Here is a 24332-nt window from a genome sequence, read left to right on the forward strand (position 1 = left end):
GTCCCGGCAAACGTTTCTTTGCCATATAAAGTATTTCGCCCGTATTATTTTATTGAAGTGACTAAATATAAGTATGTCACCATGGCAACGTCCATCGCTATCCCGTCGCACAAACAATGGTCGCTGTCAGTCTCGAGTTGTAATAATTTACTATTATTTATTCAACAAATGCACTTATCAATATAAAAAGTACCCAGTAGCCGATTGTCAGACCCACTGAATGTGCATATAAAACTTGGTTAAAGTCAGTAAAGCAGTTACGGAGGAGTACACGGCCATTGTGACACGAGAATTTTATATATACTTAAGAAGATTAGTCTTGCTAAAACTCGAGATCGTGCCTAAACCGATTTGGATGATTCTAGTCTGGAAATATTCGTGGATGTCCAGGGAAGATTTATATTAGGAGGAAAGTAATACGAAATTCACTGGCTCGTCTATTAAAATATAGTGTCAGGTACAGTTTTTGCTGCTATTTTATAACTGATTATTGGTACACAGCTCAATACGTTCTAGAATACCAAGCGTTTGTTGATCGGTTCATATCTCACGGGGATAAGGGATTGTACATAGCATATCATACCGATAACGTTTTTAACAAACACCCCTGTGTACTGAATATCAAATCTGATAAGGATCATCACTGAAAGGTTCATTGATTGAAGTTAGCCCCGCCGGGAAATGCCGAATAACGATATTCTTTACGGTAAAAAATATTTAATGGTAATTTTAGATACCATTTTATAAAAAAATATTTTTTCCACTTTCTAAAACGTCATAATTATATTATCAAGATTCTTTAATAACCTCGATTTTTGGGATATTCTTAATATTATTATCTTTGTCGTATTATTTGGTGCTTATCACAGCCAAAACTCTCTATGTTTACAAAAACAACTTCTTATGCTTTTCGAAATTCAGAGCAAACAACTGTACGTTTGAAAACACAACTGAACAATTTACACAAAACATTAAATTAAATGCCACATACAATGAAAATACAATTTGGATACAACATTAGCTGGATAAAATCTAGAATACGGCGATCCAGATTAAACGTGTTTGTTTAAAAAACGCTCGCCCGCCGGTGCAGCAGAGAACCGGGGAGTCCCAGGAAAACACTGATTTATATGTACCGGTCTGAGTTACCATACGGGAAACCTGTGCTTATAAGTAACCATGGGAACCGCAGAAAAACTACAAATACTCTGATGAGTCGAGATATTTATTTCCTCATTGATACAATGTTCTTGATACGCTGGGAAGATTGCCTATTAATTGATATGGGGATGTTTAGTAAGGTATGATATTTTTATTTTCTAGCTTTTCGTTGATACAGGACTCATATTGTTATATTATGTCTATTGAATGAAATAATGGTGTATTTGTTAACTGTACATAGCTACTATGTCTTAGTCATTTTAACCCATCAATCCCCAAGCGGCAGCCGGCTGCCGCATAACAATTGAAAATCTATTGTGTCTCAAAGGCTCTCTGCAAGGCCGCCTCATAGGGCCCACCTGGTTTTACTAACGTCAAGTCACCGTAACCTACATTTTGTTGGATTTGGAAATTTTCCATACATTTTCTCATAATGGAACCATCAATGAGCCACCTGGTGTGAATTAGCAGATGCTAATGTACCAATTACATTAATCAGACTCATTCACTATCTAAATTGAAAACGAGTTTTCTAACTGTAACATCATGAATATACATTAAAACTGACCGGGTAAAGCTAGGTATCCACTGGGCGTAGTGTGTCTGACTGTCTATTTTCTCTTTACGCTTAAACCGCTGAACCAATTTTAGTGATATTTTACATGGAGATGCTTTGAAACGTGGGAAAGGACATAGGATATTTTTTATCCCGAAAAGTCCCGCATGCTAAAGGAATTTTAGCGCAGCGGATTGCGGGGGTTTCAGTCTAGAAATAAAAGCAATGCACACATTAAAAATTGCCAGATTGACGTACCTAAATATTTCTAAAACTATTATTATGATCCGAATTCAGCTGAGAACTTATATGATCTCAGATAAGACAGACTCTACATTGTTGCTGCATATACCAATTTCTTTGCCTTTGTATCGTAATTTGCAAAAAAATATGGCGGTATTGTCAGGAAGATGTTAAAATAATGAGGTCATTGGTCCTTCCCTATTGCAGCGTATTCAAACTTTATATATTAGTATTTCAGAATTAAAAAAATCGTTTCTTAATGTTTTCTTCACAAACTTAATAACGTCAGTGAATTTCTCGGTCTTTTGCCTTCTGATTATACTTACATAATATTTTTTGATATTAAGCACTTCGGGGTTTGTGTGCTAATGTAAAAGTCTCAGCACAATAATCATAATATTATTATGATGTACCTAATCAGTAATCACACTTAGAAGAAACGTCTCTAATAAAGATAAAACAGAGTGTCGACAGTAAATAAGTTTCGACATAATTCATTCACTTACGAAGTTCTTCATAATCTTAACTACTGATTATGAGATACATTAAAAGTGAAGTAGAAGTAAATAACATACCTATAACAGTAGATTAACTTACTATAACACCTGAATTGAAGGGATAATGCAATTCCTATACAAGGTGTATTAATAGTAATAATATACTTTGGTTCGTATGTGTCCCTTATGTAAGTTCACTGTTAAAGTAGCAGTGCTGAAAGAGCATTTTTTTGCGATTTGTATGGACAAGCGCTCTAGCAGTGCGGCGGCGTCCTGAATTTTTCCCATACAAAAGTAAAAAAAAGTTACTCTTTCAATGCTGCTACTTTTCACAACAAACTCTATATCGGGGACCCATATTATACACCCCTAAAGTATTATCACTTAGTTTGGTTACACCCTGTATAATGTATAATTGTCCTGTCTATGTTGTACGCATATTATTTTGATTTCCAGAAGTCTGACTTACGCGACTGTATATTTGTGTTAAAAGCCAGTAAGGTATTTCCATAATTATGCGAGTTCGGTTATTTACAGAAGGGCAAAGGCGACATTCAAGACTTGAGAGAACATTAAGGTTGAGGTTTCTCGCGAATATGAACACAAAACAGTAAACACGAGATACAGTTACTTACTGTTATTTCAATATATTATTTTTGGCTGCTTAGAATTTAGGTGTTTAAATAACACATATACAATTATACATGCTATGACAAATGCAAAATCGTAGATGAAATGCTCTCCTTGCGTAACTTATTATTATTAATTATAGCTATGAATGAATTATCATAATATTAATACGCGAACGAAAAACTTTGTAACCCTTTTTACGAAAAATGGGGAAACGTAGGTGCATGAAATTTTGCACAGTTATAGTTTATATGGTGAAGGAGTGCATCGAGCTAATATTATTTTGAAATTATGCTTTTATCATACATTTTTTTTACAAATAAAACATTAGACACACTACAACAGTGCAGAGTTTTTCTGGACCAATACCACCTGCAAAGTGCAAACCTTCAAGAATAGAGCGTATTCCCTCTTAAATGGGCTACGGTAGTTGACCCGTTTGCTCGTTTTCCCCTCCAGAGACGCAACGCAGACGCAACACAACCATTTTAAGACACATAGCCGGCCACACGGGTGCTGCGCCATCGCAGCATTATTGCGAAACAGTATTAACGTCAACACAACAAGCGGGAGGGGCCGCTTCGTCTCAGGGGCTGCTGTCTGTCATGTGTGCGTTGCCACGAGGCAGCGCGCCGTGTGAACACCTTGGTTATTTGTATGTAAAACAACGCAACGGCAGCGCTGCGTCGACGCAACGCTGACGCAACGCGCCGTGTGGACTGGCTCTAATTTTATTTAAAAAAATGAAGTATCCCAAGTCAAAAGTATATTCAACCACAGAAGCGGATAACTGTAATGTTATTAGCTAATCGCTGAATGTCGAACAGGACCGCCTATCAGGTATAATCGGGGCCATTAGGAGGATTCCCCTAATACTCCCCCCGGCATCACGTGGAAATTATTTAGACCCGTCTAATATTAGGTTACGAGCGCTCAATTTGTAAATGTATTATCTAGGATAATACGTCCCGACATGATTTTAGTAGACAAATATCATACGATATAATATGGCAATTTCAAAAGTTGGTTTTAAAGTATGAAATGTGGGCTTATGGAGCTACATAGTCAATGTTGACTCATTTTTTTTCCTTCCTGACGCTATAACTCCAGAACGCACGAACCGATTTCCACGGTTTTGCATTCGTTGGAAAGGTCTTGGGCTCCGTGAGGTCTATAGAAAAAAAAACCTTCAAGAGAAAAGCAGGAAAACAGGGAAAATCATTTTATGGCAAAACGTTTGCCGGGACAGCTAATATAAAGATAAAAAAAAGTATGAAATACTAGGTGAAGTCCCCGCAGCTCCATTGCACCAAAGTTTGTATATCGCGCGAAAACGTACGTACATTTTTCCGGATAAAAAGTATCCTATGTCCTTTCCCAGGACTCAAAGTATCTCACACTAAATTTCGACAAAATCGGTTCAGTGGTTTGGGTGGACATGCAGACAGACACACTTTCACATTTATAATATTAGTCTGGAACTATGGATTTACTTGCGACTTGCTGTAGTAGAACTAAACAGTAGGTAATACAGCTTTTAAGCCACTAATTCTATCACAAAACGAACATCATACTGTATTAAATTAGTTTCCAAAAGGTAATTTCAGTTGGTCTAATTAAGAGCATAAATACAGACCACAAAAGATATAAACTATGCAAATTAATTTCTACGCTAGTAATTATTATGAGTTCAATAAATAATAATTACTAAATATTGGTTTTTCGCTATTTCACCTATTATATAAAATTTTAATTGTTGTGTCAACAACATCATAAATTATATAAATTATGGTCTACTGTTAAGTGGAACTAAATGCCTAGTAGGTAAACGAAAAATTATTATTTTATAAGCTCTAATTAAAATAAAGATTCTTCAATCATAAGATGTATAATTTATCAAATTACGGTACTACTTTAATTATTTCGAACTTGCCTCTAGGAACTCTACTTTTGCATGTTCGTTTCTATTTTTCTTCTTTGGGGATGAAAATAGTCCTTGTATTAAGAGGATACACCAGGGGCGAGAGAAATTGAAAATAGGTATTTGAAAATGTATTGCTGTCTCACCAATCTCAAGTCTCCCACCGCAGAGCGCGATAGAGACAACACAACAAAAGTTTTAATAAAAGAACAGAAAATCTTCGATTCGTTGTCCGCTGATTCCTTCTCCAAAACTTAACGGATTTAAGTACTTTTTTCATTAAGAATTAAAGCAAGGCTTGAGCTGTGTCCCTATGTTTTATTTTTTTTGTATATTTTAGCCAGTTTTGTTTTCTGGGTGTTTGAACACAGAGGAAAATCTGGCAATTTTTTTGGGTTTTTGGACGTTCTTATCTTTTATAATAATAAAATTATGAAAAAAAAGAAAACATAGGGACATGCTAATAGTGGCTTTAGATATTCAGGAAAAAACTGTGTGTGGACTCCTCTTAACACACATTTTGTAGTTCCACAATATTTTAAAAAAGTTCCTTGACGGTTCCTTGATGAGTTCCATCTAAAACCGTTCAGTTTTGCGTAAAAGGGTTTGATACTAACTACATCCATCCTCAAAACCTTTGAAATATTTGGATTTGCTAAAATGATTACGTAACTTATAAATTTTTTAATCAATATTAATGAAATATTACGTTAATGCCGTATTAGTAGGTGGGACTCCTTCAGGATATATTGCTGTAATCCGCCCCACTCGCTGAACTAACTGTTGAACTAGATTAACATAAAGGAGGAAGCTTTACCAGATCTCATCTAAGTCGGCATGTGCTTGAGTTTGTATCCCAGTTAACTGAAATGTACCATTGAAGAAGTTTAATCCTTAGCTGCGTTATTGTAACTGCATTTGAATATAAACGGTCCAAGTTTGGATTATTTTCGTTTGTAAAATGTTATGTTGCCTTATTTAGGAGTTGATTGAAACTAAGAGTCGATTCACGACGAGACGAGGCGCTATTCCACAATACACAGTGGAATTGAAATAACAAATACGTGATTCTGCTTGACAAAATTACACGTATAATGATAACTAGCTATTTGATCGAGCTTTGCTCGGTATTCGATAAAACACGAAAAAAAGGACATTTTCTAAAAATTATTCCTAGCTAGATCGATTAATCGCCCCCGAAACCCCCTATATACTAAATTTCATGAAAATCGTTGGAGCCGATTCCGAGATTCCAATTATATGTATTATATATACAAGAATTGCTCGTTTAAAGATATAAAATATTATGTATCATCGCATCGTACTTTAGGCACGCCTAAAGTTAGCCTAAAGCCAGATTAAGGGCTAGTTCACGAACTAGCCCTTAATCTGGCTGTTCTAACCCAACTCAGAAATAACAAAATAATGCGACACTACTGAGAGCATTAATACCACAAAGGCACTATCAGCGCTATTGAATAATTAAAATTACCCGAGCACCGTGTTTGAGTGCCGGTATTTTTCCAGCAAATGTATAGACCCGAAAACTTTGAAGCCGCCATCTGGTGTATTGATACTGAGAGCATCGGCAAACACTTTTCGCACAGCAAATATTACCTACGTGTGGTGCGGTACCAAAAATTTACAAACATTATCCTTTTACGTGTTTTCGTAGAGTTTAAGTTATTCGCACACACATAGATGCTCAAAATAAGTTTTTTGTACGTATGTGTGTGATAAAAATGTCAAAATTGATATAGCACTAATAGTGGAATAGCAACTTCTACTTAATACTTTTGGGATCTCTTTTGGTATCCGACACCATGACGTTCCATACTATATGGCTTCCACACAGGCGGTGCATTGTATCAATGATAGGCTATTAATTTGATAGAAAACTCACTAATTGGAGAAATTCAAATGTAATGGTCCATAGATACCGAACTTATCGCCGCCGTAAGTCTTCCGTTAAGAATTAAGATAAACTGAAATGTGAAGACATCCGTTATGGACGTTTACTTTTAACATTTACTTTTAATGGTGATGATTCCATTCCATTCGTACTCTACTATTCACCTTCCCGAGGCTGATTAATTCATCCTATAAGTTACAACCAAAAACTTATTCTGTCCTATACAGCTATGTACCTACACGGCTTACTAGTTACTATCGAACACGTTATTTTTCAAGAAACAGAGCAAAATCGTTCTAGTTAATGAACATTTAGCGATTTAGTCGCATTCGGAAAGTTCCGTACTTGTAATTGCTACAAGTTGGACCCCCCCCCCTCCCCCACTGGAAGTTCAGAGCAAGACATACTTTTTCAAATATAGAAGCATGTAGCGATTCAAGCACTTGTCCCAAATTACTTTTCCAATAGTTCATTGGTGCCGATACAAAGTCGCCAACTCGCGCGCCAAATATATCACTGTTTATTTACTATATTATAATAATACGAGCTTTTATCCGCGGCTTTGCTCGCGTTAAGAAGTATTATTATATATACAAACTTTCATCCCCTATTTGAACCCCTTGGGGTTGGAATTTATCAAAATCCTTTCTTAGCGGATGCGTACATCATAACATCTATGATCTACCTGCATGCCAAATTTCAGTCCGATCCGTCCAGTGGTTTGGGCTGTGTTTTGATAGATGACTATGTAAATCAGTCAGTCACCTTTGAGTTTTATTTATATAGATAAACGGTGAGCATATCCGAGTACATAAATACTTAAAGAGCTTTATAGAGCCTAAAGGTTAAAAGAACACTAATATCTTTATTTCAGAGAACCCTATAAATTTTCGTTTAACGTAAATAGCTATTAAGAAACTTGAAAGCTTTCGTTATTAGTAAATTTTAAAACTGCCATTTTTTTCTTTTCGCTACATTATTTAGGCTATTTGGATGCTTAACATTAGAAAACTACTTACGTAAAGCACAGAATTACAATAAAATGATAAATCACGACGCGTTCGAAATTCACACGCGAGTCAAAGGTCGTTCGTAAACAAATGTGTGAAGACTATAAATATTTTCGATTTCAGTTTGCATAAAAGTGATCCTTATATCGTTGGCATAAAGGTCACTTCGGGAGCTCAAACTGTACGTAACCATAAAATAAGCACGAGCCACCCAGTGTGAATGTGGGTGTCCGAACATTCCAGAAGTTATGCCACTATTTTTCAGCGCAACTGCCACTGCGCGGACTGTTTAAAAAACCCATGCGGGAATGTGCTGTAAGGTCACGTAAGTGATTTTTTTTTCTTTCAACTTCCAATAAAAATATCCTTGAATACTTCCTTAAAATTGTGTAACAACTCATTTAAGTTTAAAAGAAAAAAAAACAAAATAGCTAGACGTGGGAGAGCCATACTTCGGCACGAATGGGCCGGCTCGACCGGAGAAATGCTAAGTTCTCACAAAAAACCGGCGTGAAACAGCGCGTGCTCTGTGTTTCGCCGAGTGAGTGAGTTTACCGGAGGCCCTATCCCCTACCCTATTCCCTTCCTTATCCTCCCATATTCCTTCTTAAAAGGCCGGCAACGCACCTGCAGCTCTTCTGATGCTGCGAGTGTCCATAGGCGACGGAAGTTGCTTTCCATCAGGTGACCCGTTTACTCGTTTGCCCCCTTATTTCATTAAAAAAAACTGCTCTCAATAAACTTAAAGTAGAAACTAAATAAAACGACTTAACCAAGAAAATGTCGACGCTTTCATAATTTAAAATTAAAATTAATTGTGTCAATGTATGCAAATAAAATTATCCCGGTATTCATTGATGCTCGTCACGCGCTCGCTAATGACGGAGGCTGCGCCGCGCGCGGTAAGGTTCATCAATATGGTTGTCGAGGTGCTCGCTACTTTATAACCGTGTATAATATACTAGAGTTCAAAGAAAGTAGTTGACCCTGCATCAAGATATAACTGGGCTAATAAGAAAGTTCATATTACTCTACATTACTCTATTATTATACAGACGAAAAATTTATTTATATAATTCCAGTCTAAAACTTTACAATTTTCGTACTGTTTTAATTATATTTAGGAGAACTGTAGCCAATTCACGATTTTATGGTAGTTGTCATAGCCGCTTATTAATTTCAAATGAATGACACTCTACAATTTTGTTAAAATTAAGCCTTACTTCAAGGTTACTTAGTGATAAATAATTTCAGCACTTGCCTCATCCATATAATTAATCTTTGGTTCACTTATAGTTTCCACACTGGCTGGTAAATTACGTTTAAATGGCCCTGGGACACAATTTCTTTAGTGACGGTCGCTGATCGTTTTTTGCCGAAGCCTCCGCGGCTAAGCGTTAACTTCATTAATCATATTCGCTTAACAACTTAGCCGTATTGGCCTATCCAGACTGGTAATTTATGTTCTATACCAGCCACGTACGCTAATTACTTTAATATTGATAACACGAGTAGTGAACCATATTAAATGGCTAATGATGTTTCGGTAATAAAGCTAAAAAAGTCGAGCGTTATAATATTATACTAATTAATAACTCTGTGAAAAATTACATGAATTTATTAATGGTGTAAAATTTTCAAATGATAATAATTATATATACAAGATAAACAAGATATCTTTTTTGTTACACACATATTTTTATCATTATCATTTATCACCATATTCACTAAATCTCATCTCGTCTAATTTTTGTCACATACGCACGCTGTACTTCACCTGTCATTAGAACTCATTTTATCTGTAAACAAATTTTATGTACAAAAAATGTCACAAATGCTGTTCTGTTGGTGAGTCTATAAAAATAAATAAATAAATATATAACCTAAATTAGCATCATATTTTCTAAGTGGTTTAATATCGAATGGGTTTTGTTGTTTCGTGGATGCAATGGTAAAAATGTAGATTGTAGCCTTTTGCCCGTTCCAAAATTAAATTATTTTTTGGATTTCATCTAAAAGCTCTCGAGACTGATGATGAGCTGTTATGATATTCAGCTCACACTCGCGCTAACAATGATAGAACGAGTTTTTCCGAATACCCGCGATAAGGATTTCCCCGAACAAAAACATTTCTATTGCGGTATAATTTTTATTCCTCCCACGGAGGACACCCGGGGCAGAGCTTATTGACTACGCAGGATACCCGACGCCGGCTGAAATCTCCAGCGAATCTGCGGTGGATGTAATACAACACTCCACGAAGATGTGAGAAAAACAGAGCCGTCGCGAATAAATGATAGGTACAGTTTCAATCGTACCATCAAATAAATTTATTCATTGGTAGTTGACGGACCATCGTTATTTGGTCGAGTTATTTCAATTGAATGTAAGTCTGGCTGGGTGTGACAAAATGCGACCGTAATAAGTAGGTCCGCCATCTGCCTATGAATCAATTACTTCGATGGTACCTACTTATTTAGAACATTTTAGGACTTTTTTCTCGGAAAAGCGTTTACAGAAATGATCTCGTTACTGTTAATAATATCTGGCTATCCGTTCCGGGAATTTTGTGAATGTATTGGAGTGATTAGGCGCTATGATTTGTTACGTGAAATTTTTATTTATAAAGGCTAATTTGCCTGTCTCCTGACGATTTCACGGTAACTACTTTTGAGTTTGGTGGGATTTGATCAGATACCTACGGTTAAAAATTTAGAGAATAACAATTAAAATTCCTAAACTCAGGTAAGTACCTCACCTTTTAACCTCACACTAGCACACACTGCCTATACTCTTATTTATTTGCTTTATACCAATTTTTTTGCAATAATTCACTCTCTACCTTACTCTGTGGTTGCAGTGTAAACGCGGCGAGGCGGGCGCCGCGTCGCCGTCCCCATACAAAACCGCCTCGTATAATGTTACGTGTGACGGCATGTGCTACTACTTCATACGGAAGTATCGGCAATATACCCTCCGAATCGGGTTCAATCTAATTATAATCAGGCGACGCGTGTCTACGATGTAATGGCACGGAACTTTATAATAATGGGGTTACGAAAAGCGGTGTAACTTAACATGATTAAATTATAATTCGCGGAAATGTTCGTTGTACGGTGAATTGTTACATTATTGTATCGCAACCGCGTCTAGTCTCTCCTTAAATGTTGCCCGCTGCAACTCCAATAATTTTTGGCATACTAAGTTCCATCTAAATCGGTTTAACCGTGTTGAGGATACACTTAAGTCATAGTATTTAATATCCATCTATATTTTTAACCAAAGCGGCAGTTTTAACTGCGAAAAATGGCCGAGGTTTAGCCCCAACTGATGAAACAGTCTAAGCACCGACTGAAATGGTCCCATATTTCCGTACGTTTTTATTCCGGGTAAAACGTTTAAGCACTTAATCTTTCGAGTGCAGTTCTAACGTACACTTGCGTCATCGCGACGTACATTACGCGCTGGAGTGGCGGCGGGTCTGCGTCCCGTCCTACGAGCAGATCGATATGATGCTGAGTTATCCACTTGAATGCTATTAACACTCCGTGGAATGTATGGAGATGAATCAGGATGAGATTAACCCCGATACCTACTAACTCAAATATTATTGCGCTAATGTATTGTAGCCGCAAAACTTAACATTACGAAATAAACGCTGGACCAAATATTACCTTTAATATGATATAATAATAATATTAATAACGGTGGCTTAAACATAAAAAGACTACATCTAGTATAATTATTATGCCACAGTAAAAACTTGTGCTGTGAATATTCATGTCACTCTACATTTTATGCGTCTCGTTATAATAATGTTTTGAGTAAAATGCAAATATCAATTGTAATTATGAAATGTAGGTCAGATAGACACACAAACAATGGCGGAGTTGTGCTAAACGGAATTATAAAATGTCGTCTCGTTAAGCTTGCATCTAAATGATTTTCATGAAGCGAAGCTGCCCCGTAAAGCTAAGAGTCTTATTTAAATGGAGACCTATTTTTTCAACCTCGTTTGAGCTAAGTTTGGTATAAGAAGAAAACTTTAACGTGTCATACCTATATGCAGAGAGAAAAACAAAAATAAAATCAATTAAGGAATCGATCGTAACATTATGTACGACGTGTTTATTATGTTTATGATCTAAACTGCTACACAAGTAAAGTCACAAATTCTTTTTTTGATTTGTCTCGAAAAAAAATTGACGTGTAACTAAAATGATCATACTAAATATGGAAATGGCTACAGTATATTACATTAACGTTATTTCAAATTCAATCATACATTTACGTATCTGAAAGTAAAAGTTTATCGCAAATCGCAATTGAGTGGTGTTTTATATAGAAATTCGTGTTTGTACCACACCTAATACGCTCACATTCGTCTGAAAGCCGCTCTCACGTGAATGAGGAGGCTTTACAACTTTTTGATACATACAAAGAAACGAGATTCAATGGTAACCCACTTAGTGTCCTAAGTAAAGACCGCTTTCAATCGTCTAATGTATAAATATTTGTTTGTTTGCAGGTGGGTCCCGCTCCTTATATCTGATTTTCATCTCTGTGAGTACGTTTTTCCACCTGGCTCTTAAATTTAATTTGCATTACATTTGTGTACATTTGTATTTCCTTTTCTGTGTTTATGGAAGTTCGGAGTATTCTTGACAGGTTTCCTCGTTCAAAAAGTCCTTATCTTTTAGAATTTTACTAAAGTGAAATGTTTTAAACATTCACGCCAAACCAAAAATTATTAATAGGTCGGATATTAATCAAAAATGAATTTCATTTCGACTAACGATTAAAATATATTATGAGCGACCGGTTACCGCTTTACGTAATAGCCCTTCCGATTTATGCAACACACATGTTGCATAACTTAAATAGCTATCGTGAATAAACCTCATATTCACCTTTTAAATAAAATGCAGATTGTTATCTACGTTACCAAGACCCAGAGCTACCCAGTAGACAACAGACAAGAAGTCAAATAAACGACAACCAAAATCCGTGGTCTCTAATAAAAACAATTAGTTATGTTCAAGTTTTGACTCTGGTCTCTGACGCAGTATACTACGTCAGAGTAAGAGCCTATTTAGTTTTGCAGCTACGTACTGTATACAGTACGTAGCTGCAAAACTGAATAAGCTATTGGTCGCCTACTAAGCAATAGTGAAACAGGTTTAATCGAATTCGTAAACTGCCAATAAGACCCGAACTAAACTTTATCCTAGAAATCTGTATCTCGAACAATGTTATATTCAGATGAGTATAACATTCCCACTTAATACCGGACTCGTCTCCATCAATCACGGGGGGGAAATTATCCTGGAGATTAGCACTAACCCCGCCCCCCGTCCCGCCCCTCCGCCCCGCCAGCCGCCTTATAATGCTCGGGTTTTGATTTGCAGATTAGCTTTGAATTGGTATAGTAGTTATAACCTACATTATATTATTATGTTGTGGCTCTAAAATATAGTCTGTAATTATTAATTGATAGTACGTAACCAAGGTTTCCAATGACAATAACTTAAAAATGCGCAGTTACACAGGGATAAGACATATAATAGCTTGACCGGGTTTTTCTCTCCAAAAACCACACACAAGATAGATGATCTTGTCGAATAAGACCAGATAATTACTATTCTAAGGCGCATTTTACAATCCATACCACGATGAAAGGTTAAACTTTTGCTTTGTTAAAATAATGAAATGTATGAATATTGCAAATTGTAACACAAACACAAAGTATTGTTCTGCCATCGAAACAGACATCGGCCGCAGGCCTCCAACTCCCTAATTGTCGGATTTCGAACAGAACGAAACTTTAAAATCCGAACGAAGTGTGCGAACTTTCACAATTCAACTTTGGCATTAAACAAAAATATCGAGCAATTACGCTGCCCGAAATACGACCTTACGCTGACGTGAAACGGGGTTTCATTTATTATTTAGCGTAATGAAATCCTTGTTTTGACAACTCATTATCGAGGCGTCCCTAATTGGCTCGTTCGTTTAGCCGGCGCAGATCGGCAACGTTCGAGTTAATTTGGCGCATTTCCCGATTATTATTTATCGAGCACATTTTTGCGTTTACCCAGCTGATTGTGCAAGACGGAGGATTTTACAACAATCTTCGGTTTGGACGTTTTAGAATTCCCTCCTCGTCGATTGTTTCGATTTGTTTAATTTAGAGAACCCCTATTGAATTTCATCGGAAAGTTTATTTCGTCGCATGAAATAGGTACGTTTGCCTTTAAACATATTTTCCAATTACTTATATAAAAAAAAGATATTTTTCACATTGGTACCGACTACTTACTCATCCAGTATCTTCTACTAGGAAAATACTCGTAATGCCATTTGCCAATATTGACGTTTAAATGTATGTAATGCTAAAGTACTCACATACGAATTTGCTCGATAGTTTTACTCCAAATCGAGTAATAATTACTGTGTGCGAGTATTTTTTGTGAAAGCCAAAAGCTCATTGAGAACTCTATCGTGTGGAGTTCGAGGAATTCCAATTACTTATAGCACATCCGTTTTTGGAGTGAAGTCGTGAATGATTGAAAAATTCATTTTACATCAAAGTTTTTTCGCATGCTTTCGATAGGTTCTGCCTCGCCTCTGCTTACTCGTCTAAAACTCATTCATCATCAACGTATACACTTGTACAGTCTCTCTCGTACTCGTGCACTTGTAAAGCAAAAGAAACCTTGCTTCAAACAAGCTTCAAACCTACAATTTCATTACTTTCGTGACCAAAGTAATATTTTTGTTCGTTAAAACTGATAAATTATTTATTAATAAAGCCGTGACCTCATTATACAGAATATCAGATATCCAGCGGTAGCGTCTGCCGCCTGACGAGTTACCGCTTATGCACTTATTCTTGATTATAATGTGTTTTGCTATTATTTTTATATTTATAACGCTTATGAATTTGACAACACAAAAGTTATAAGTTATAACTTTTGACTAATTAATTAAGATACTTTACATATACATATGATGAAACACAGCTTCTTAGCTCACTTAATTAGGAATTGTTTAAGTTAACAAGAAAAAAAAGATAAATTTTATGTCAAAATGTAAGACAGTAATTGTAGAGTTACGCATATTACTCATTCTTACACTGCACATACCTGTACAAAATATATATAATATTTTACAAAAATACTAATAGTAATATTTAAATAGCTACATAATTTGTATAGAGACGGATCTGTTTTGGAAAAGCCTCCGTCCAGGGAATAACAACCGGAAACGTTTAAGGAATTCTGATTAGGGCATTGGCACGTGTCACTCATTTTCGAAACAATATTTTGTTTTATTTAATTAATTTTATTTATTTCGTGTTGCAACTGTAAAATATCGTATTGAAAGACACCCTAATAGGTCAGGTAAGCCGTAAGGTTCAATTATAAATGATTTTGACTACGGAATACCTAATTTAGATTACATAATAATATTATACTGTTATCATTTAATATGTGGCATAGGAGCAGAGAGAAGGTATAATTTTAAATATTATCTATTATTGCTAGTTTGGTTTGCCTAACGTTGCGTTGCTCTGAGTATTCTGTATAGGCAAACCTGTCAGGTTATGTCTCAAACGGCAATGCGGCATAGCCACTTAATCTTACTCCAATTATACCACATCTATAATGTAAACTAGTTAGCGCTAATTGCAGTTAGGCTATTTAACATTAATGTAATTTTATGATAAATCAAGACCCATTAATTATGGCATACATCCACGAGCAAACGCGGCCATCGTGATTATTCAATTGATGTTCGCAATCAGCGGACACAAACGAGCAAACAGCGGGGGCAAACAGAGAAATCGATTACAGACTCAATCCCGCCGTAACTCGCAACTAACTTTTGCCCTACATTTTGCCTACGATTATTTCATTCGATTCAAAAAAGTGTTCGAGAATAATTATTAATATTAATATACACTTTATGTGTGAGAGTAGCAGTTTAAAATACACTTTGTAATTTACCAAAATAACTCCGAATCTAATTAATATGCTGTAAATAGTGGATTCTTGTTTGGTTCTACGCTCAAAATGTTCAAAATACAAAGGACGCTGTTAACGACCCCCGGAGCTGTATTCCATCGGGACTCGTTACTCACGATGCTTTTATGACACCGTAAAATATTTTAGAACATTAAACCGCACGGCCTAAAAGGGATGCTCCGTAGACATAGATTCGGCGGTACTAATACGCGAGGGACATTACCCAGTAAATAACAGCTAGTATTACGTGTGTACGAAACTTTACGAGGGTACGTACAGTTTGGTACTACTAATATATATTCTGTGGTACAGTCGACGCCGAAATTACATGGAAATGTCGAGGTGTGCTACTCAAAATTAAATTATAAAGTTGGGGTTTACTTAATTTTGATTCAGATTGAGATGCAAAGAAGATGATTTTTTTCGTGGCTTACAATGGTAATGTCTGTTCTGTGAGCAAAATTTATCAAAACGATCCGGCATTTTTGAATTCTGAAATATCAAATAATATAATTTATTGTAGCGTGAATAAAGCTGAATAACGACGATTTGTGTTATATCAGCACGACTCGGAAACGTATGGTAGCAATTACGCATATTATTCGAAGTGAAGAAGATGCAACTCGATATCAAATATCTCGAGAAATATCGCACTTACCGTTGCATCGTGCGACTCTTTATTCGTTCATGAGACACATCCGTTCTTGGAGCCTGGAAATTGTTAGTTAAGACAGTTCTTAATGAATCTTAGCGACGTGTGAACAATGATAATTGGGCTTCCTGTGCATTGTTCGCACTGTCGGGAAATAAGGCAATAAAACTGCTTAGATCGCTGTCATCATCAGCACATTCAACTATACTTAACTTAGGTATGGCATGACAAACTAAGCTCATGACTTACCAACATCTTAAGGCTGTATTTTAAATACCGAAGAATAAATTAAGGCCCTCTTACTTCTTCATGTGACATGTCATAGTGTCACTCAGTAATTCAAATTGAAATTTAATTTGAATGTTACCTAGTATATAATTAAATACCTGTTTAGAATGCTATGTAGTCCTTCACCTCTAGGCTAATACATAGTAAACGCAACACAGCCGGCCCTAAAGAAACCGTTTAGTGAGATAATATCAGTGATTATTCAATTTAAACGAGACTTATTGAATAACGGTTCTGTTAATTGCGTGTACTGTCGCTGCGTGCCGCCGCCGCGTGCTAGATACTCGATTTAATCGAGTATCGATTGTATCGAGTGCATTCGAGATGTGTTATTTGTTACCCTTATATTATGTGCATCGATAAACTTGCTAAACATCAGCTTTAGAAGATAAAACTGCATCGAAATTGGAGTTTTCGCTAATTAAAGCATTAGCTTTTGCCCTTTTGCGCATATGCCCCCTAATTTGATAATAAAATGTATTATTTGTACTTATATCGATTAACTTACTTAGCATCAACTTAACAAGATAAAGCTACGATGCCATGAACCGACAAAAATCAAACTTATAAGTTATCACACACATCATTTGCGACGAAGGTTAATTGTTACATTAATCATTATAAGTTAGTAGTTAGTACTAACTATAGGTCTACCAGAATCTCATGGCAAATTTGGATGGGAGATTTTCAAAAATATTCTTAATATTGGATATTTTTTTACATTTGCGTGTATCACACACAGAATCAGCCGCTATAAGGAAAAAAGTATCAAACGTTTTGCTCCAATTTCCCCAGTAGGTATTGGTAGTGTCAATTTCTTTTTTCCATTTTTGCCATCAGATTCTGGTAGACCTATAACTTAGTAAACTACGCACCTACTACTAAGTACTAAGTATTAACTTGATTGAATTCTATTAGTTATTTTAAGAACTAATAGAATTTAACTATGATTAAATTCTATTAGTTATTTTAAGACATTGTTATTCGACGTCAAATGTACACCGCCGTTCTGCCGCACAATTCATAAACGCAGTAAGTTGTACTTACTGCGTTTATGAATTGTGCGGCAGTAAGTTGTACTTACTGCGTTTATGGTTGTTTTAGATATTCGAGATGCTGACGTTTAGCTCTATAATTATCAAAAAATCATTTTTTCCTATCGTTATTACAAAAGCCAAACCATATTAACATAAATGCAGTAAAAAGCAGACCTAAGATTTATGTACTTAGTGTAACCGCAGTAAGAGTACTCAAAAACTTAATTTTACGTGAAAACCCATGCTTACTGAATAAGCAACATAACAAATATGCGGTATGTGCCAATTACGTAATTATTGTTATATTTCTAAAATTATTAATTTAGTCTTGCACATAGTATACATGCAGTAAGGTCACTTAAGCACTAAAAAAAATGTTTCCGTGGTCAAAACAGATGACTAGTACTTAACATTAATGCAGTACTTTACAATTGTACTGCATACATATTAAGGTTCACCGAAGTGTTGTTTTAACTGCAAAATGTTACAAACGCACTAAATGACAATAACGGCATTTATAGTATGTGTGCGCATTGGTTTACCTTAAATACGTTTATTATTTTAATGACATGAACTCAAAAATAACGGACTTAAGTCTATCTTAAATCTATTCTATTTAAGTCTTACTATTTTGAACACAGGTCTTTACACTCTAGTTGCTGTAAAAATATAATAAAGAGCATTTAAAAGTAAGTTATCAATGTGAGATCAATAAATCAAAAACCGTACTTATACCTAAATATTATGTAGTTAAAAAAAATAAAATTTTCAAAAAGTGCTTACAACATTTTTTTAAGCATTGAAAATAAATACTTATTATAGTCTGTAAATATTTATTTAAAATGTAAATGAATTAGTTTTAGTATTACCAGCCAATTATACCAAAACCGTTTTCTATTTTCGGGCATTAGAGGAACATTATGTAATTGCATTCTTCGTGGCTTCTGATATTCCTTTCATTTGTAATTTTAGAGTGGGCTCTGGAATATACCATTTAGATATATTTTTTTAACCTTAAAAAAATCTAAGTACATGTTGTTAATCAAACTCAATTAAAATCGTAGACTTTCTTCATGCGTTGCAATGACAATTCCACTTGGTGGTGGAAACTATCAGCAGACACGAATATGTGCCCGGGCTTTACATCTCAAATATTTATAAAAAAAAATTGTTGTAAGCATTTTTGAAATTTTAATTTTTAACTGATATAATTATCTAGGTATAGGTAGGTATCAATTGCTTCATTGATGTCACATTGATAACTTACTTAATCTGATGGCAAATGTTGATGGCAGAATTTAAAAAGATATCCTTGATAATTGGATAAATTTTAAGGGTTCCGAGTTCCGACCCAACGTGGCCGTCTGTCTCCAGGCTGTATCTCAAGAATCGCTATAGCTAGACTTCTGAATTTTTTACAGATTGTGTATTTATTCTGTTGCCACAAAATATACCGAAAATAAATAAAATTAATATCTAAGGGGGGCTCCTTCGCTCTTTTTTATACATTCTTTTGTTATATGTGTACTTTAATATTTAATAATAATATTAAAATAAAATAAAAATTAAAGGGGGGCTCCCAAACAAAAAACACAAATTTTTTAGCCTATTTTCGCTCTGTATCGGTACGGAACCCTTCGTGCGCGAGTCTGGCTCGCACGTGGCCGACTTTTTTTATATTTGCATGTTTCACACACAGAATCAGCCGTTATAAGGAAAAAAATTGATAAAAATGTTTTATTACAACTACCCCGGTATTGCTAGAGACAATTTCTTTTCTCACTTTTTGCCATCAGATCCTGGTAGACCTATAAATGCTTTTTATTATATTTTTACAGCCACTAGAGTGCAAAGACATGTGTTAAAAATAGTAAGACTTAAATAGATTAGATTTAAAATAGTAAGTCCGTTATTTTTTTTAAATAGTAGTATGTAGCTAAAGCTGTAAGGAAATTAAGATGCTCAAAGTACAATAATATATTATAACATCTCGAGAAGAGAGATTGTTTTGTTTTTACATATTTGACTTTCAATGTCTTAACAATGGATTGAGTCTGTGATTTCTTAAATTAAGAAATTCCAGTAATTATTTGTTTTCCTTGTGTCCTTTAAATTATTTGTACTCATTACTAATTTGGTAAAGTTCAACGTGAAAGCGGCATTGACATAAGATAAACGCTGTATAATTGTAATATTACTGTGCAGTAAATAGTATTGAAGAGTTATTTCAGTTCATGTTCCTACTCATAAATGCAGTAACCTGTTAAAATACGGCATATATATTATGGTGTAGGATTTTTATTACATTGAATCATCTCATATATATGCCGTAAGTACAGGAAACTACACATAAATGCAGTAAGAAACACATTTACTGCATTTATGAGTAGTTGAGTACCGAGTGAAAACTAAGCGATGCCATAACTGAAACGGTTTTTTTGATATTTTACACACAAAACATTAAACAAAAAGCAGAAAACTAATATCCACTTCATCTTCTAAATTCGCTCTTTGAACCCATATATATATTTTTACTAATGGTTGAGTAACAAAGTGCAGGCAACCAAAAATAACATTTCAATTTTGACCGCGTTTTTCTCGAAACCTTTGACATGTTCTTTACTGCGTTTACAAATTGCGCGGCAGCGTTAACTTTACTTTGTAGTATAACAATTATGTGAAATGGAAAAGTAGACAGAAACCAATCTTGTTGAATGAGAAGGAGCAACATAACGTACGACGTTTACGACGTTACGGCTCCATAATACTGTACGACAGCAGTTTTTTCGGGCTGTTAAAGTAATTGAAGTATAAAAAGGCCCACACATGACAAGAAGGGTTTTATAGCGGTGAACGCGCAAATTCATGATGTTTTAAGGTATTCCACTCCTAAGTCTATTTTATAGGGCTTTGTTTGAGGCACTTCAAGATGAGGTCAGAATAGATAAAAAGCTGGACATCTTGTAATAAAGCATAATATTATTAACATAGATTACTAATACGTTTACTTACTAGCTTAACGTGTTAACTTATTTATTTAGAAGCGGATGCGCGTATCGCACACTGTGTCGGGGCGCAGCGGATTTCCGCTTCCATACAAATTGTATGGAGGCGGATTTTTGCGATGAACCCCGGCACGCTGAGCCCCGGCACCGCCCGTCTCAGTGTGCTTACTCCTTAAGAGGTAGTGGTAAAACTACTTAATAACGCCAGTGTGTTGACGCTGCTTAAACTGTTTTATCAAGTAGTTAATTATTCATCCAAATAAAACATGATTCTTTATTATAATCTGCATTACTTTGTGTCTGCGTTATCTTAAGTGGGTTCCATTACGTCATGTGACCTTAGCTCTTAACTCCTCTCGTCGTAGCTTAAAATGTCAGTTTAAACTCTATATACAGTGAGATACGAGTGAAAATCCCTTGCCCGGCTTAAACTTTTAACTTGATTTTTATGATTCCGCATCTCAAAGAAAAAATGGTATGCTCATTAAGATTTGAGTTTACTTATTGCATTAAGGAAAATGTCTCCTGTCTCCTCTACCCGCAGAGAATTATCATTGTGCCTACTCACAAAAAGAAGATAAATTAAAGGTAGATTTACACGTTTCAAAAGGATGAATTTGTTAGAAACCTAATTGACAAAATCAAATTCTAATTCTCCGTTCCAATCCTTTTAACGATATTAATCGTAAAGATTAAAACTAACACCGACTGTTATTAAGCTCTAGAACTAAATTGCTTTTGAACTAGTTGATAGCTCTATTCATGAAATTAATATTTGTTCGATTTCATAGAATGAATGAAAATATAATTTCAGATTTTTCTGGATAGAAGGACAAGTTCATATTTTTCCCGTAAACGGATAAGAGAAAAAATGTATTTTTTTTATATTAATATTAGTATTGTTTATTTCTTTGGTAGGTAGGTTGTGTAGGAAAATTTAAACGTTAGTAGGCTTTTACTGTAACAACTCGCAGCGTGTTGAAAATATTACTCCATAAAACTTGCACCATTTTAGTCACCCCCGTAATGTACTCAAATTACATTTGACGGCATTTTATGACTTTGCATGTGCTTCTACTTAGCTCGGTAACTTCCTACTCGGGGCAACTTGTCTAAATTTATTTAGTAATCTCCCCTTAACGAAGTTGGTATCAAAAGCGGTTAAAGTAACCCGCGAGGACGGAGGACACATGCGCCACAAATGTGCGGCCATTTTTTTCAGAGTTCGATGACCCCGTAGCGTAATTACGAGGTAAACTGTTGGTTTTGACACGGAACGCCTCTAACGTGCCGGACGCGTGACCGTCTCGTTAAGATGACGCACAAATTACTCGCGCACAGTTGACCACAGAATAACCACAGAGATATTACTAGTCTCCAGCCTTTTATAGTTCCCCAGACAGAGATATGAGAGCGAAAGATTAAGAGCAAACAACAACTATACTCAATTATAATATGTATTAAATTGTAATTGTAGAGTACCTCTTTAAAACCATGACTGCAAACTTTTAGAACAATATTATAGTTAGTAGACACATTATTTACCAATACCAGCGATTTCTAATAATGGGTATTTATCTATGATTGCACATGATCGACGTTTCGCAATCATGGTGGCAATCGTGGTCATCCATCAGGGTCCAATGTAGAGAAAGGGTCTTAAACCTTCAACTGTGTGTTGTCAGTGGAAAAAATTAATTACGACTTTATCTATGCCATGTCACCCTGCCCGTGCGTTGGGGGAATATTGTGTTCCGGAGCTATTAGTCAGATTAATACTTTAAGTTTTAACCCACTTTGTGTATGCACTATCATGGACGGGCTGACTAACAAATTATATTATGGTTTAAATTTAAGTACAGGTTATTGTGCCACAAAAATGTTAAAGTAAAAAATCTTTGATCTCCAATTTCCACACCGAAGTCGCTATGCAATAGAAACTTATTACCAGTATCAGTTAGAAGACACCGGCAAATAAAAATTTATGAAAATCGTTTATTACTCGGTATTTGGTAAAGTGCTTTTATAGACCATTAGATTTATCATCACAAAGCGCGATAATGCCAATGCTCATAACATAAAACTGAAGTGCGTGACTAACTCTTGTACTCTCTTATCACAATCTAATACGTTTCGTATTTCGTCGCAAAGGTGTAACATTGTAAGAACAGGCTCCGATTCCTATACGAACATTCGTCGAAGCTACGAATCGATTTCGTTTCACAAGCAATACGATATTTCAACTATGGTATGTGTACGAGCCATCTATAGACTTTAGAGGGATGAGAATCGAGCCCCTGGATCGAACAAAGAACGAAGCATTAATGCTGCATTGTACAACCGTCGCCAGATTATAAACATTTATGGGTGTGACGTGCTTTAATATATCGCATCTCTGCTAGTATAAAGCTAGGACGTGTAAAGGCGGCAAAATGATGTAATACTACAAAATGTAGTTTACAAACGGCCATTACGTCTTAGCTCGCCGGCGCGGAAAATTGTTGACATGACTCATACCTCTTTATATAGTTGCAGTAAAAACATGACTTTGTAGCCTATTTTGGAAGCACCTGCTACGAAGTCGTACTAGCTAAATTGTCGTGCTAATTTAATTTTGAGATAAAGAAAAATGTGGAAAAGCGAATGTGGAAATACAACAAAAATTGTACGGACAAAAAAGCCTTCAAATGTTAATTTTACTATCAGATTGTAGAGTAATATTAATTTCAGGACTCGTTTACGTGAAAGGAAGATTGTTGAGAAACATAAAAGATATGGTGTGTGGTACCACCTTGTTCCTAATGTAGGAAAATGTGATGGGCCAGTGTCCGTTAAAAATGCAATTTCTTAATTTTATGAAGAAAGCGACAATGTATAGAAGTCACCGAGTCCTGTAAGACGTTAGCATGGTTTTTCTGCGATCTATAAGATAAGGTAAGGAGTTAAGGACTCTGAAAACCCACGATAAAAGTCAAATGGAATAAACGTGTACGTTATTTATAAAGTAACATGTTGAACGTTAAGAAAATAGCGAATCTCGAGTTATTTTCTTTTAAGTTTCCCGCTATTCCGCGCTGGGTACATTTTACAAACATGTAAATAGCTTTAGCACTTTTACACGTTATTCGCTCCTTTTATTTGAACTGTTCCATACACGAATCTCAAACAGTGCTTTACATTTCAAAATTTGATCCTCTGGATCCATAGTTGGGGAGGAGTGTGTTTAAATTCATCATTATATTTTATGCTATTCACATTTTTTTATCATGTGACACAATAGTTTTACGGTCTTATTACAAAAGATTTAAACATCTATTGATTAATTATTGAACAGTTGTGTTGAGACCATTAAGTACTGATTGTTTTCCTAATCAACTGTTCAACAGGTGTTTA

General features: G+C 35.4%; 1 protein-coding gene across 2 annotated transcripts in view; it reads left to right on the forward strand.

Annotated features, from left to right (window-relative positions):
* LOC121726471 (leucine-rich repeat neuronal protein 1-like) overlaps nt 1–24332 on the forward strand; it is a 198682-nt gene that overhangs the window by 31281 nt on the left and 143069 nt on the right. Inside the window, exon 2 of one of the 2 annotated variants that reach the window (XM_042113891.1) lies at nt 12459–12493. The exons of the other annotated variant lie outside the window; for it this stretch is intronic. The gene's annotated coding sequence lies outside the window, so the exon portion shown is untranslated. The remainder of the gene's footprint in view (nt 1–12458; nt 12494–24332) is intronic. 2 annotated transcript variants of the gene reach the window in all.

This window comes from Aricia agestis, chromosome 1 (assembly GCF_905147365.1).
Source record: "Aricia agestis chromosome 1, ilAriAges1.1, whole genome shotgun sequence".
Taxonomy (NCBI): domain Eukaryota; kingdom Metazoa; phylum Arthropoda; class Insecta; order Lepidoptera; family Lycaenidae; genus Aricia; species Aricia agestis.